This window comes from Triticum aestivum, chromosome 6A, assembly GCF_018294505.1.
Source record: "Triticum aestivum cultivar Chinese Spring chromosome 6A, IWGSC CS RefSeq v2.1, whole genome shotgun sequence".
Lineage (NCBI taxonomy): Eukaryota > Viridiplantae > Streptophyta > Magnoliopsida > Poales > Poaceae > Triticum > Triticum aestivum.
In genome coordinates this window covers 492,887,469-492,903,031 of record NC_057809.1, presented here as the reverse complement: position 1 = coordinate 492,903,031, position 15,563 = coordinate 492,887,469, and positions in this window count along the sequence as shown.

Genomic DNA, 15,563 nt, shown 5'->3' with positions numbered 1-15,563 from the left:
TCACCATTCAATACACCACTATGGAACTGCTCCCATCTCCCTACAAGAAGGCCATCCATAGCACTCACACTTATCTTGCGAGTTTTAGAGTATCCACTTTCACTTGTCTATGAACTATGCAAGGGGTCCAAGTTTCCATATCCGAGGAATCCGGCTATTCGAATAGATAATGATAACCCTGCAGGGGTATACTTCTTCACACACGCTCCCACCACTTACCACCATATACACGTCATGTATCTCGGCAACCTTCAAGCGGAAGCCTGGCGAGGGTGTCGGCCACGGCCTACCTAAACACTTAAGTCTCTAGTCCAGGTTTATCGCCTATCCAGGTTCCATCCGCAGGGAGTCCGGCCGAGGTTTCCACATACGGCCCCGAACAATGCGAACAGGGTTCCCGAGACACCAAACGGGCGCCTGGTACACCGTGCCACGGTGTATCTACCGCAACATAGCCCACCCCTAGGTCAGCACTACGCACGGCTGCCAACACATAACCTACAAACACCAGAAACTAGTTGCAACTCCTGGACAGAGTACTAGGGTGATTAAGAAGCCGAGAGGGTCAATTAAGGATCCCAATGAGTGGTAGTAGCTGTTCATGGATCACAGACACAGAACTCAGTTCCTGAGGACGGCTGCAATGAGACAACCCACCATGTACTCCTACATGGCCTCTCACCGCTACCTTTACCAAAAACTTACTCACACACTTAGCTCACACATGGTAGGACATGATCACACACCTCTGATTCATTCCCGATGAATCAGACCTGACGCAACTCTATGTAATAGCAGGCATGACAAACAAGCATGAATGAGTAGGCACATCAGGGCTCAAACAATTCCTACTCATGCTAGTGGGTTTCATCTATTTACTGTGGCAATGATAGGTCATGCAGAGGATAAGGGGTTCAACTACCGCAACAAGTAACAGATGAATCGTTGTTGTCCTAATGCAGTAAAAGAGAGCAGGAGCGAGAGAGTGGGGTTGTATCGGAATGAACAAGGGGGTTTTGCTTGCCTGGCACTTCTGAAGATATCATTGGGTCTTCATCAGTGTCAACGATCACAGCGTCGGTACAACGTCTATCGAGAGGGGACAACCAGCGGCAACAGAGAAGGAACACAATCAATGCAATGCACAACATGATGCATGACAATGACATGGCAATATGTTGTTGATTGAGCTAATGCAACTAGCAACACAATTAAATGAAGTTGGTTTGAACCCAAAGTTCAAATTCAAACTCCACATGTGGTTATTTAAATACCATTCATTTGATTTGTCCTAAACATTGGCCTTAAGTTGTTCTAACATGCATGAAAATGGTACAGATGGATTCCTTGAATTTTTTTGATAATTTTTCATATATAATTTATTTCATTCTGAGTTATAGATAATTTTCTGTGAATTTTAGAAGTTTTGGCTATTTTCTGGAATTTTCTGAATTGTTTTAAAACAGAAATTAATTACTGCGTCAGCATGACATCGTCATGATGTCAGCAGGTCAACAGGGCACGGTCCAGGTCAAACCTGACCAGTGGGACCCACTGGTCAGTGACCCAGTGACATTTAGTGTCACAGACAAGTGGGGTCCGGTCAACAGGTGACGTGGCCAGGTCAAACTGACCTATGGAGCCCTTGTGGTTAGTTAAAACTAAACAAAAACTAAACCAGATTAATTAGAGAGGGGGGCCCATCCGTCAGTGAGCTAGGGGTTAGTTTAGTGGGGTCATTAGTGGCTAATGACAGTGCCACGTTGGCTTCGCCGGAGTTCCACCGGCGGCGACCAAAACGCGGCGGAGGGCTTCGGGATTTCGCTACGGGGGCCGGTTTGGCGCGCGGGAAGCATCTATGGGGAGCTAGCAGGGTGGCGCATCCAAAGGTGGAGGCGGTCGGAGCTGGGGTGGCCTGCAGAGGCACCGGCGACGAGCGAGGCGGCGGCCGGAGCTCGGGTTGATGCGGGCGCGGGGCTGCAGGGTACAGCGAGGCCAGCTAAGGGGATCTACGGCTCCTGGTACATCTAGGAGCTCGCTAGGCTCGTCGGCTTGAGTGGAGCGGCACGACAGCGCCATGCCCGGCGTCCATGGCGGACGGCTGTGCTCGTTACGGTGGCTAGCGCGGCTACGGCAAGCGACAAGCCACGGGGACAGGGGAAAACAACGGTGGAGCTCACTGGGAGGTCGAAGCGCAGCTCAGTGGGCTTGGGGACGTCCTCGATGGCGCGAATCGACCGGCGGTGATCCACAGGTCCGAGGTGGAAGAATAGCTCAGGGTCGTCGTCACGGAGCTCCTGGCGGTGCCTGGATTGGTGCAGAGGACGCGGGGGTCGAGGCGGAACTCATGGCATAGCTGGATGGGCGTGGGGAGGTCGATGGCAGCGGCGAACGGCGGCGCTGCGTCCATGGAGGCTTCGGCCATGGCGGAGAACGGGCGAGGGGGAGAGCGAGGGAGAGAGAGATTGATCAACACGGGTCTTGGGGGGCGGCGTGGCGCGACGGAAGGCTCGGGGCGCCCCGGGAAGCAGGAGGTGGCCGGGCGCGCGCGTGCGTGCCACGGGCACACGCCCTCCTGCCCACTGGCAGGAGGTGGAAGACGACAGGGAGGTGGAGGTGGGCTGGGCTGGCTTTGCCCGGCTGGGCTGCTACAGAGGTGGGCCGGTTGGCCCACCAGGTAGGTTCTCCCTCTTTCTCTTTTAATTTGTTTCTATTTTTCTGTAGTCTTTATGGCTTTATTAAAAATACTTAGACCCTTTCAAAAATCACCAAACTGAACATGCCCACTATTTAGAATATATCCAACATGGAACATTTCAGTTCAGGATTACTTGGGCATTTAAAATATTTACTAGCATTTAAATGCCCAAATTCAAATAGCATATGATTTAATCCAGTGACCTTTGGATGACCTAGAAGATATTGCACCATTTTTGTTAGAGGTTTTAGACCAAGACAAAGATGATGAACATTTTTGAAGGGCATTTCAGGATCATTGAAAAATATTTTAGTAACCCTAGTTGGATTAAGTGGTGCTGGCGGTTTCTGCCATCCCCATTTCAACTTTCAAACAAATATAGACATGATGCATGGATGCTTATGATACTAATTGCAATCAAATTCTAGGGCTGTGACAATTACACCACAACGGTGGCCTGAACCAGTATAAACCCTGTGTCTTTCTGTGATGTAAGTTCGTCGAGTTCGTCCGCAAGATCTAGCGTATCGAGGAGGTAGATCTGGCTTGAACTTGCCTAGCCAGGCGACGCTACACAATTCGAGGGTGAAGGCACGACAGCTAGCTGTGGTCGCCGGGGCCCGCTTCTGAGGCGGAACTTGGTCTTGGCGAGGTCCGCATTGTGCCACTGTAGGCGGCACGCGCTTGACGAGGTGGTGCGGGGAGCGCTGGTGCAGCTTCTCGCGGCCGCGGGATTTCTTGGCAGCTTCTTTCTTCACGCGTGGGCGCCGGGCGCGGTGGATCACGCCATGAAGGCGCTCGCCTTGGTTCCAAGGCACCGTCTTGGGATCGAGGCGGTGGAGGCATGCCATGATCCCCGTCACCCGCGGCTGGTTGAGGGGGAGGCAGAGAGTGGGACGGCGTCGGAGAGCCCCCTGCGGCACGGACGAGCTCGGCGACGCGGTCAAGCCACTCCTCGTAGAGGTCGTCGACGGGGCGGTAACGTAGGAGCTCGTTCGCCGCGATGAGCATGGCCCGTGCCTCCATGGGAGCGCGGTGCGCGTGGGACGAAGAACCGGCAGGGGTGAGTGATGGGTAGCGGTGCGGCCGTCCTGCCGCACCAAAGGATGCTGCGAGGACGCCTGCTGCTCGTTCCCCACCGGGCCGGTGGCAGCGTTGGCGGTGGGAGATTGGGAACGACGAGGCGGCCCGCCGACAGGAGCCGTCTAAGCGACGCGGGTGGCAAGGGCAGCCCGACACTCAGCTCGAGCACGGCGAGCGTCTGACATGGAGACGACGGAGCAGCGGAGCGACGGACTGATGGAAGGGAAACTATGGCGCACCCCTACCTGGCGCGCCAAATGCGCGAGAGCTAAGGAGGGGCGCCTCTCCCTCCTTGAGCTGCTAGCTGCAGGAGTGGAGGAGAAGAAGGCCAAGGCCAAGGACGTGGAGCCCAAGAGGCAGTGGTGCTCGCAGCGGAGACCGACACCAAGCAAGGCAAAGATCAGCCCGAGTCATCCAAGAACGGCCGTCTGTTCTGCGCCTTCCACAACCTGAACACCCACAACACCAGCGACTGTCAAGAGCTCAGAGCCATGATACGTCTCCAACGTATCTATAATTTTTTATTGCTCCATGCTATATTATCTACTGTTTTGGGAAATATTGGGCTTTATTATCCACTTTTATATTACTTTTGGGACTAACCTATTAACCGGAGGCCCAGCCCAGATTTGCTGTTTTGTGCCTATTTCAGTGTTTCGAAGCAAAGGAATATTAGACGGAGTCGAAACGGAACGAAATCAACTGGAGAAGTTATTTTTAGAAGGAAACACACCTGATGGACTTGGACCCCACGTCAGGGGAGACACGAGGTGCTCACGAGGGTGGGGCGCGCCCCCCCTAGGGCGCGCCCCCCTGTCTCGTGGGGCCCCCATGGCACCTCCGACGTCCTCCCTGCACCCATATATATCCACGTACCCTAAAACTTCCAGAAAGCAAGATAGATCGGGAGTTCCGCCGCCAGAAGCCTCCATAGCCACCGAAAACCAATCTAGACCCATTCCGGCACCCTGCCGGAGGGGGCAATCCCTCTTCGGTGGCCATCTTCATCATCCCGGTGCTCTCCATGACGAGGAGGGAGTAGTTCTCCCTCGGGGCGGAGGGTATGTACCAGTAGCTATGTGTTTGATCTCTCTCTCTCGTGTTCTTGAGGTGATACGATCTTGATGTATCGCGAGCATTGCTATTATATTTGGATCCTATGATGTTTCTTCCCCTCTCTTCTCTCTTGTAGTGAATTGAGTTTTCCCCTTGAAGTAATCTTATCGGATTGAGTCTTTAAAGACTTGAGAACACTTGATGTATGTCTTGCCGTGGATATCTATGGTGACAATGGGATACCGCGTGCCACTTGATGTATGTTTTGGTGACCAAATTGCGGGTTCATGAACCTATGCATAGGGGTTGGCACACGTTTTCGTCGTGATTCTCCGATAGAAACTTTGGGGCACTCTTTGAGGTCCTTTGTGTTGGTTGAATTGATGAATCTGAGATTGTGTGATGCATATCGTATAATCATACCCACGGATACTTGAGGTGACATTGGAGTATCTAGGTGACATTAGGGTTTTGGTTGATTTGTGTCTTAAGGTGTTATTCTAGTACGAACTCTAGGGCTGTTTGTGACACTTATAGGAATAGCCCAACGGATTGATTGGAAAGAATAACTTTGAGGTGGTTTCGTACCCTACCATAATCTTTTCGTTCGTTCTCCGCTATTAGTGACTTAGGAGTGACTCTTTGTTGCATGTTGAGGGATAGTTTTATGATCCAATTTTGTTAGTATTGTTGAGGGAACTTACACTAGCGAAAGTATGAACCCTAGGCCTTGTTTCAACGCATTGCAATATCGTTTACACTCACTTTTATCATTAGTTACCTTGCTGTTTTTATAATTTCAGATTACGAATACCTTTATCTACTATCCATATACCACTTGTTTCACCATCTCTTCGTCGAACTAGTGCACCTATACAATTTACCATTGTATTGGGTGTGTTGGGGACACAAGAGACTCTTTGTTATTTGGTTGCAGGGTTGCTTGAGAGAGACCATCTTCATCCTACGCCTCCTACGGATTGATAAACCTTAGGTCATCCACTTGAGGGAAACTTGCTACTGTCCTACTGTCGGAGTAATGGGCCACGGGTAGGCCAACCCGAAGCCCATAACCTTTCAAGACATCGGGGCAGGCTGCGCCCCTCAAGACCACAGGGCGAAGAGCCGCCTCATGGGGAGTCTACGGCAAGACGGCTGACTGCCCGCTCACGGCCGAGTCCCAGGGGCGACTTCCAGAGAAGCCGGCTTTGGGGAGTCGGCCAACGACTCCAACAAACCGTGACCTCATCGAGGGGGATGGGGTAGGGGCGTAGCTACAATGAAGCCCACTCCCCGCCCCTTACCAAGGGCAGGCATGTCTACAGCACGTCGTACTAGGGAAGATCTCCCTGCGGCGTGGCACTGTTGCCCAGCCGGCCCTGACATCAGCATCACTGTACCTGGTCCTGCGCCCACGACGGCTTGTCTGTACGGCCTAGAGGCAGCAGGGCCCACCTGTCAGCGAGACCTCGGGAGACGGTGGGAGAGCCGCCAGTCGGACCCGTCAGGAGTCGGCCCGGAGGAGTCGGCCGAGCCCTCCTTCGGGGCCCACGCGCCATTAATCAAGAAGAGATGGGGAGTGGCCATAGTGATCGCCCGCCAGGCGGCGGGGCTATTGCCAAGACCCCATGACTGAGCTTGCGTCATCAGGAGCACGGCTACAGTAATCAGCAGCCGGCAAGACCCGCCCGTGGCGGACACGGCCTGTCGGCTTCGTACCAGCCAGTCGGCGGGGCCCACCAGTCGGCGGGCCCCAGCAGTCGGCGGATAAGCCGGAGGTCGGAGGCACTGATGGCTGGGGCCGCGCCCAGTCGAATTACCATTGTACCCCTGGGGGGTAGGCCTATATAAACCCCCCAGGGCACCCATGCAAAGGATTGGATCCCAATAGTTCTATACCACACCAAATAGAGGGAGAGAGCTAGCCTTGCCCTCTCCCACCACCAGACCCAGCTCAAGGAGCAACCGTGTAAACACTTGACCATAGTGATCATGCGGAGACCCCGCAGAGCAGCAGTAGGGGTGTTATCTCCCCGGAGAGCCCCGAAGCTGGGTAAGATTCGCCGACGTGCATGTCTTCGCCTCATCCCGTTTCCAGGCACCGGCGACGTCCTACTCGCCCCCACCATGATAAGCCATTCGTTGGCATATGTCGCACCCAACCCCCGACATTTGGCGCCCACCGTGGGGCATGGTGCACCGCCGTCCGGAGATCTGTTCTGGACGGGAACCCTTTTCCTCCCTGGCGAGCGCAGCCAGCCAGGCACGCCAGACGTAGTTTGCGTCGATGCGTTGCGCGGTGTTGAGATCGCCTGCGCCGCCAGCTCCTTGGCCGAACTTGTCGGCGAGGTCCGCCTCTCCGACGAACCTGCGTCCGACGCAGGCGCAGGCGGCCCCGAAAACCTCCTCGCGGGCCTCCTCGATCAACTCCACGTTTCAGGCGAGCCTGCCGTAGACTTGGAGTCCGTAGGCTCCACCGACCCGATGTTGGTCGACTCCGACACCGCGTCGGTCGACGTGTTCCCCACCAACGTGGTGGTCTACGACGAACCTCTCCCCCACGCGGAGAGCAACGGAAGCACCGTCACTGAGGTACTGGTCATCAGTCATGACGAGTCCCCTGGCAGAGGAGCGCCCGACTCACTCAGCGCGGCGCTGTAAGACCTAGCTGCGCCCATTCCGGAGGATGCTGACGCAGAGACGTTAGAAGCGCGCCGCCTTTAGCTTGTTGAAGGCGCTAAGAAGCTGGCCAGCATGAGACACTTGTCAGAAGCTTACCAGCGGGAGATGGATCGCGCTGTTGGTGGCTCGCCGGCCCCAGCAGGGCCCAGCCGCCTTGGCACGGTTCAGCAGTGCGGCATAGCCATCGCCAGCCTGTTTGGGGCTAGCCGCCCCGTGTATGCCACGCCAGCGGAGAACATCCGAGCCGCCCAGGCAGCGGCGGATGAGCTGGACAATTTCGAGGGCGAGGAGCGCCGCCTCATGATGGAGCGAGTCCAGCGGCTCCTCGACGCGGCCACCGTGCAGAACAAGGCAGGCTGCCGCACGGAGGCGCCGCAGCGGCCAAACAGCGACCTGCGCCGAGATCAAGGCATGACGTCTCGGACGCCGACTGGCGGTGCCCGAGGAAGAAAGGACAAGGAGCCGGCTGTCAGCCACAGTCGAACTCGGATTACCATAGAGCGCGACCAAGATGGCCGCCCGAGAGCAGTAGAACGACGGGACGACTGTCCGCCTCCTCTTCCCCGCAAGGAGAGGCGAGTCTCCCAGCCGCCTGTTGACCATCCGACTCTCGGCGACCGCCTTGGCCGCCGAGAGGGAGTTGGAGAGAATGACGCCCGCCACCGGATCGACCGACTTCACCGGACCCTGGCGCTAGAAGAAGAAGATGAGCTGGGTCCGCCTTGTTTCGGGCCCCGCATTCGGGACGAGCCCTTTCCCAGAGGGTGCACGCTCCCAAGAGACACGCCCAAGTATACCGGCTCCGTGAAGCCGGAAGACTGGCTAGTCGACTACTCCACGGCTGTCAGCATAGCAAATGGCAACAAGCGTGTCGCCGTAAAGTACGTTCCGCTCATGCTCCAGGGCACAACCCAGACATGGCTGAATAGCCTAAAGCCCCGCAGCATCAATAGTTGGGTCGACTTCACTGAAGCATTCGTCCGTAACTTCACCAGCACGTACAAGCGTCCTCCCAAGCCTCGTCAGCTCTCCTTGTGCGTGCAAGGTCCTGATGAGTCGAGTCACGACTACCTCACGCGTTGGGCTGAGCTCCGGAACTCCTGCGAGGGCGTGCACGAGGTGCAGGCCATCGAGTACTTCACAGCCGGGTGCCGAGACGGCACCCTCCTCAAGCACAAGCTCCTCTGCAACGAGCCAGAATCCCTTGACGAGCTGCTGATCATAGCGGACAAGTATGCTACGGCCGACTCCTCCATGAAGACGGAAATTCAAATCAGCACGACTGGCAAAGTAGCTCCTCCGGCTCCAAGAACTTCGGTGGCGGATGCCGGCCGGCGACAACAGCAGGGCGACAACAAGCGCAAGGCCCCGCAGCCGGCTTCCAGCAGCCGGCAGGTCGCGACCGTTGAAGCCCAGCAGCCAGAAGAGCAGCCTCCGCCCAAGCGACAGAAAGGCGGCAAGCCGAACTGGTTGCCGGCCTTCTCCTACGAGCAAACCTTGGATGGACCTTGCAAGTTCCACAGCGGCACGAAGCCGTCGAATCACACCACCCGGAAGTGCCACTGGCTCACCAGGATCGCCAAGGGAGACGGCCTCCTGCCACCCCCGCCTGCTGGGCAGCCGCCTCCGCCTCCGCCCCAGCAGCTGGCAGTCAGGCCAGTCGGCGCAGTACAAGACGAATACCCTGAAGAGCACGGAGCCTACATGGTGTTCACCAGTGTGGCTGATGATCGACGCAGTAGGCGGCTGCAGTGACAAGAGGTGAACGCAGTAGCCTCAGAGACGCCAGAGTTCATGCACTGGTCTGAGAGACCCATTAGCTGGAGCAGGGCTGACCACCCAGAAGCGATGTCGAGTCCGGGCTCCTACGCCCTGGTCCTGGACGCCACCTTTGCCATGGACAAACGGGCTGCACGTTTCTCGCGAGTTCTGATAGATGGGGGCAGCGGCATCAACATCCTGTACAAGGACACCATGGAGAAGTTAGGAATCAAGCAGAGACAGCTTTAGAACAGCCGGACTGTGTTCCACGGCATTGTTCTTGGGCTTTCCTGCTCACCTAAAGGCAAGATCCTGATTGACGTCCTCTTTGGGGATAAAGATCACTTCCGAAGAGAGTCTGTTTGGTTTGAGGTAGTGGACCTTGAGAGCCCATACCATGTGCTACTTGGCCGGCCCGCCTTGGCCAGGTTCATGGCGGTCCCCCACTACGCCTACCTCAAGATGAAGATGCCCAGTTCTAGGGGAATTCTGACTGTGGCCAGCGACTACCGGAAGTCGTCCGCTTGCGCGGCCAAGAGAAGTCGGCTGGCCGAGTCCCTGGTGATTGCAGCCGAGAAGCGACTCCTTGAGCGAGTTGTGGCGAAGGCCGGCAAGCAGCCGGAGATATCACCCGACCCGAAGGAGTCGGAAGCCGAAGGTTCGTTCAAGCCGGCCAAAGAGACAAAGAAGATACCCTTGGATCCGGAGCACCCAGAGAGGTACGCCATCGTAGGTGCAAACCTCGACAGCAAATAGGAAGGAGAGCTCGTCGATTTCCTCCGTGAGAATCGGGACATCTTCGCATGGTCTCCCAAGGACATGCCAGGTGTACCGACGGATTTCGCCGAGCACAAGTTACACGTCCGATCTGATGCAAAGCCGGTCAGGCAGCCCCTGCACCGCTTATCAGAAGAGAAGAGAAGAGAAGAGTTGTCGGAGAAGAGATAGCCCGACTCCTAGTAGCCGGCATCATTATGGATGTTTTCTTTCCGGAGTGGCTGGCAAATCCGTTCCTGGTGCTAAAGAAGAACAAGCAATGGCGAATGTGTATTGACTACACGAGCATCAACAAGGCCTGCCCCAAGGACCCGTTTGCTCTGCCAAGAATTGATCAGGTGATAGACTCCACAGCCGGATGCGAGCTGTTGAGTTTCTTGGATGTGTACTCAGGATATCACCAGATCAAGCTGAACCCGGCTGACAGATTGAAGACCGCCTTCATCACGCCGTTTGGAACATTCTGCTACCTCACCATGAAGTTCGGCTTGAGGAATGCTGGCGCCACCTTTCAGCATTGCATGCAGAAGTGCCTCCTCAAGCAGCTCGGTAGGAACGCCCACATTTACGTGGATGACGTGGTGGTGAAGACGGAAAAGCGAGGATCATTGCTGGAAGACCTCAAGGAGACCTTTCAGAACCTGCGCCGGTTCCAGATCAAGCTCAACCCCGAGAAGTGTGTCTTCGGAGTACCAGTCGGCCAGCTGCTAGGTTTCCTGGTCTCTGAACGCGGCATAGAATGCAACCCAGTAAAAATCAAGGCCATCGAGAGAATGGAGGTACCTAGCTGACTGCTGGATGTGCAAAAGTTCACCAGCTGCTTGGCGTCCGTCAGCCGATTCATCAGTCGACTGGGCGAGAAAGCTCTCCCCTTATACCAACTCATGAAGAAGACCACTTTTTTCGAGTGGAACCATAAGGCGGACGAAGCTTTCCACCAGTTGAAGAAGATGCTAAATACTCCACCCGTCCTGGCGGCTCCGACTCCCAAGGAACCTATGCTCATGTACATCGCCGCCACCAGCCGAGTAGTCAGCACAGTCATTGTGGTAGAGCGCAAGGAGGAAGGCAAGGCGCTACCTGTCCAGAGACCAGTATATTACCTGAGCGAGGTACTGTCGACCTCCAAGCAGAACTACCCCCACTACCAGAAGATGTGCTATGGCGTGCACTTTGCTGCCAAGAAATTGAAGCCTTACTTTCAAGAGCATCCAATCACGATGGTCTGCACGGCTCCACTTGCCGAGATCATCAGTAGCCGAGATGCCTCTGGTCGAGTGTCCAAGTGGGCCGTAGAGCTGGCTCCTTACACCATCTACTACCAGCCCCGCACCGCCATCAAATCACAAGCACTGGCCGACTTCCTCATTGACTGGGCCGAGACCCAGTACCTGCCTCCAGCACCTGACTCCACCCATTGGCAGATGCACTTCGACGGCTCCAAAGGCAACAAGCTCTCCCAAAGGCGACAAGCTCAAATATGCACTGCAAATCCATTTTGCCGCCTCCAACAACGTGGCTGAGTACGAGGCGCTCATTCACGGGCTCCGGCTCACCAAAGAGCTTGGCATCCGCCGGATCTTGTGTTATGGCGACTCGGACTTAGTGGTCCAGCAGTCATCTGGCGACTGGGACGCGAAAGACAAAAACATGGCGAGCTACCGTTTCCTCGTGCAGCAACTCAGCGGGTGTTTCGAAGGGTGCGAGTTCCTCCATGTGCCAAGAAAAGCTCAACCCGCCAAGCAATACCATCTGGCGTCGCCCTTCAACGCCTCCTCAAGCCGTCTGTCAAGCCTTCACCAGAATCAGACTCCATTTTTGTGCCGGCTCCTCCCGAAGATGGCGGATCCGACTCCAGAGTTCCGGCAGTCGGAACGGGGACTTTGGCGGGCGACCCCAAAGCTGCCACAGTCGAGCCTGGCCCGGGGACTGCAGTGACGGACTCGAAGATTCCAGAACTCGGCCCAAGGGTCGAGCCAGTCGGCCTGGGGACTTCATCAGCCCAGCAAGTTGCTGTTGACTCCAGCCCGCCACCTCCCAGCCCAGCTGCCCTCGTCCAACTCGCAGTTCTGGTAGTCGAAGAAATAGCAGCACCCTCATGGGCCCAACCCATCCTCAAATTCCTGGTGAACAAAGAGCTACCAACTGATGAGACCTCAGCTCGGCAAGTACAACGCCGGGCATCAGCCTATACCATAATCAACAGAGAGCTGGTCAGACGCAGCGTCACTGGTCTCTACCAGCGCTGCGTACAGCTAGAGCAAGGCCAGGCGATCCTCAAAGACATCCATCAAGGCGAATGTGGCCACCATGCGGCTTCAAGAGCACTCGTCGCCAAAGCTTTTCGGCACGGTTTCTTTTGGCCGACTGCCTTGGAAGAGGCCAAGGAGTTGGTCCAAACATGCAAAGGGTGCCAGAAGTTCAGCTCCAAGCCGCACCAGCCGGCTTTCGCACTCAAGACCATCCCCATTGCTTGGCCTTTCGCAGTTTGGGGTCTAGACATGGTGGGACCATTCAAAACAGCACGAGGTGGTCTAACTCACCTACTTGTCGCAGTGGACAAGTTCACCAAGTGGGTGGAAGTGAAGCCAATCAAGAAATTGAACGGTCCGACTGCCATGACCTTCATCACCAATATCACAATTCGTTACGGCATACCACACAGCATCATCACCGACAACGGCACAAATTTTGCCAAAAGCGCCTTGGCCCGTTTCTGCGCAACACAGGGCATCCGACTGGACCTAGCGTCCGTCGCCCACCCACAGTCAAACGGCCAAGTGGAGCGAGCAAACGGCCTCATCCTGTCCGGCATCAAGCCTCGGTTGATCGAGCCTCTGGAGCGCTTGGCTGGCTGCTGGCTCGACGAGCTGCCAGCCGTCCTCTAGAGTCTGCGCACGACTCCAAACAAGTCAACCGGCTTCACGCCCTTCTTCCTTGTCTACGGTGCCGAAGCCGTCATCCCAACGGACATAGAGTTCGACTCCCCATGAGTCACCATGTACACCAAGGAGGAAGCAGAAGAAGCACGACAAGACGGCGTCGATTTGCTGGAAGAGGGCCGGCTGTTGGCACTCAGCCGGTCCAGCATCTACCAGCAGAGTCTGCGCCGATACCACAACAGGAAAGTCAGGCCAAGATCTTTCCAAGAAGGCGACCTTGTACTCCGGCTGATCTAGTGAACAGCCGGCCAGCACAAGGTGTCGCCGCCTTGGGAAGGCCCTTTCATCATCAGCAAAGTACTAGGCAACGACTCCTACTACCTGATCGACGCTCAGAAGCCCCGAGCACGCAAGAGGGATGACTCCGGCAAGGAGACAGAGCGGCCATGGAATGCAAATCTTCTCCGAAGATTTTACAGTTGATGTAGTATGTACCACGCTACCTTTTGTATTGAAGTAGCAAGACTTCGGGGCCCCCGAGACGAGCTCGGGGACTGTCCTCTTTTGTCTGTATGATAAAAATTATGCCTACAAGTATGTTACTCTTTGTCATGCCGCTTGGCACCGGGCTCGACAAGTCGGCTCGGGGACTTGCTGCCTTGCACTATGAAATGCTTCCTGCAGCCGGACAAGTAGTGTGTAACACCTAAGCCATCTTCTGTCAGAAGCCGCAGCTCGCAGAGCGACTGTACGATGGGCAGAGGTAAGGTAGAATGGGTGCTCGCACGAAAAATGGCTAAGGACTCAAAGCGTAAAACATAGCTCAAGACGGCTTCCAGCCTTTCTCATAAACTGACTCTCGGACAGTCGGATTATCGTTTTCTATACAATTTGCTCAAACAATCTTGAAATCGGCTAAGTACTTGCTTTCCCAAAGTAGCCTAGCACTTGACCCAGCAACAGTCCGCAGAAGCGGCTGTCCGATTGGCAAGACACGCAACTAAGAGAAAGCGGCAAAGGAAAACAGCCAAAAGAACAATGAGCAAGAAAAAATAGATATATATATATAACATAGGCCCTTGGCCGAATTGTCGAGTAGAGGTTCAAAATACACCCCGCGGGTGGAATTGTGCGAATTAACAAGTTCTTCAAAAGACTACTAAAGCAGATAAAACAAAAGACACAGCGGCGGCTTAGGAGGCAGCAGACGGATTCGGGGGGTCGGAGGAGGCGCCAGCGTCAGGCGTCGGTGCGGTCGGCCGGCTAGTCTCGGCTTGATCGCCTCCGGCAGCAGTCGGGTCAGTCGCACGCGGCTAGTTGCTGGAGGCGCGGTCGGGCTGAGGCTGGCCGTCTGCTCCGTCTCTGGTGCCTCCGCCTCGCCCTCATCCTTCGCCTCGTCCTCCTCCTCGACGTTGGAGCCAATCACCTCCGCCAAGTCTCCGCCGTAGTCCGGGTTCATCCCAAACCACTCCGGCGATACCTCCTCGCCGTCTTCAAACTGCTCGGGGACAAAGATGCTCGTTGGTGTACTCGGCGATCGCCGCAGCACGGTTGACGAGGGCGTCTTCCACAGCTGCCAGCTCCGGCTGGGCCTCCTACCGAAGCATGGCCAACCGGTCTAGATCCAGCCTTGGGTAACATGCCTTGATGAACTCCAAGGCCCGGCGCGCTCCAGCCCGAGCTGAAGAGCCCTTCCAGGCCTCGAGGCGACCAGCCGCGACCTCCAACCAGTTGGCTGTCAGGATGGGGGTGCGCGGAGCCTGCATATCCGGCCAAAGGGCTGAAATCGCCTGGGCACCGACGCGCTGAAGCCGGCGCAGCATCCGGTGAGCCGGCCGAAGGCGAGCCTCGATGCTCAAGATGTGCTCATCAAGAGTCCGGGGGGCATCGGCGGCGATCTCCGCACCCTCCGCCCTCCGACTTTTGCGATCGGCCTCGACGGCCTGGATAGCAGCCTGCGACTGCCCAGGGAAGAAGTCTGCAAAAGACACGAAGAAACGAAGAAGCAAGTCAAAAACCAAGAATAGGCACGATCTAAGTCGGCAGCTCGAAGAAAGAAAATAAAGAGACTCACCATCAACGATGTCTTCAATCTCATGGAAGCCGGAGGACAGCAGCGCCTCCTTGTCAGACCAGGAGGAGCGCTCGCTCGCGAACTCGGCCAAGAGGGCGGTTTCCGTCTCCTCCGCCTCCCGCTGCGACTTCGCAAGCAGCTCCTTCTGCTCCGCCAACTAAGTGGCCAGCAGATCGCGCTCTGTGGCGAGCCTACTACACTCCTCCCCTTTGGCGAGCAGGGCGAAGTTGGCTTCGCTCAGCTGCTATTGAAGAGCAGCATTGGCTCCTGAAGGAAAGAAAGAAAGACAACAGTCATCAATAAAGAAGGTCGTCGGGGAGATCCGGCCCGACTGCTCAACAGTCGGCCCGAATCTCGGGGACTACAGCCTGCTGGTGCGCTAGCACGCCCCCGCAGAGAAGAAAAAAGAGAGAAGGACTTACTCCGGCTCTCCGCCAAGTCGGCGGTCCGCTTGCCCGGCTCTTCAACATTACGTTGAAGGCAGTGACGCGGAGGTTGTGGTAATCCTGCAATAAGCATTTCAGACAAAGTTAGTACCCAGAAGTTCATC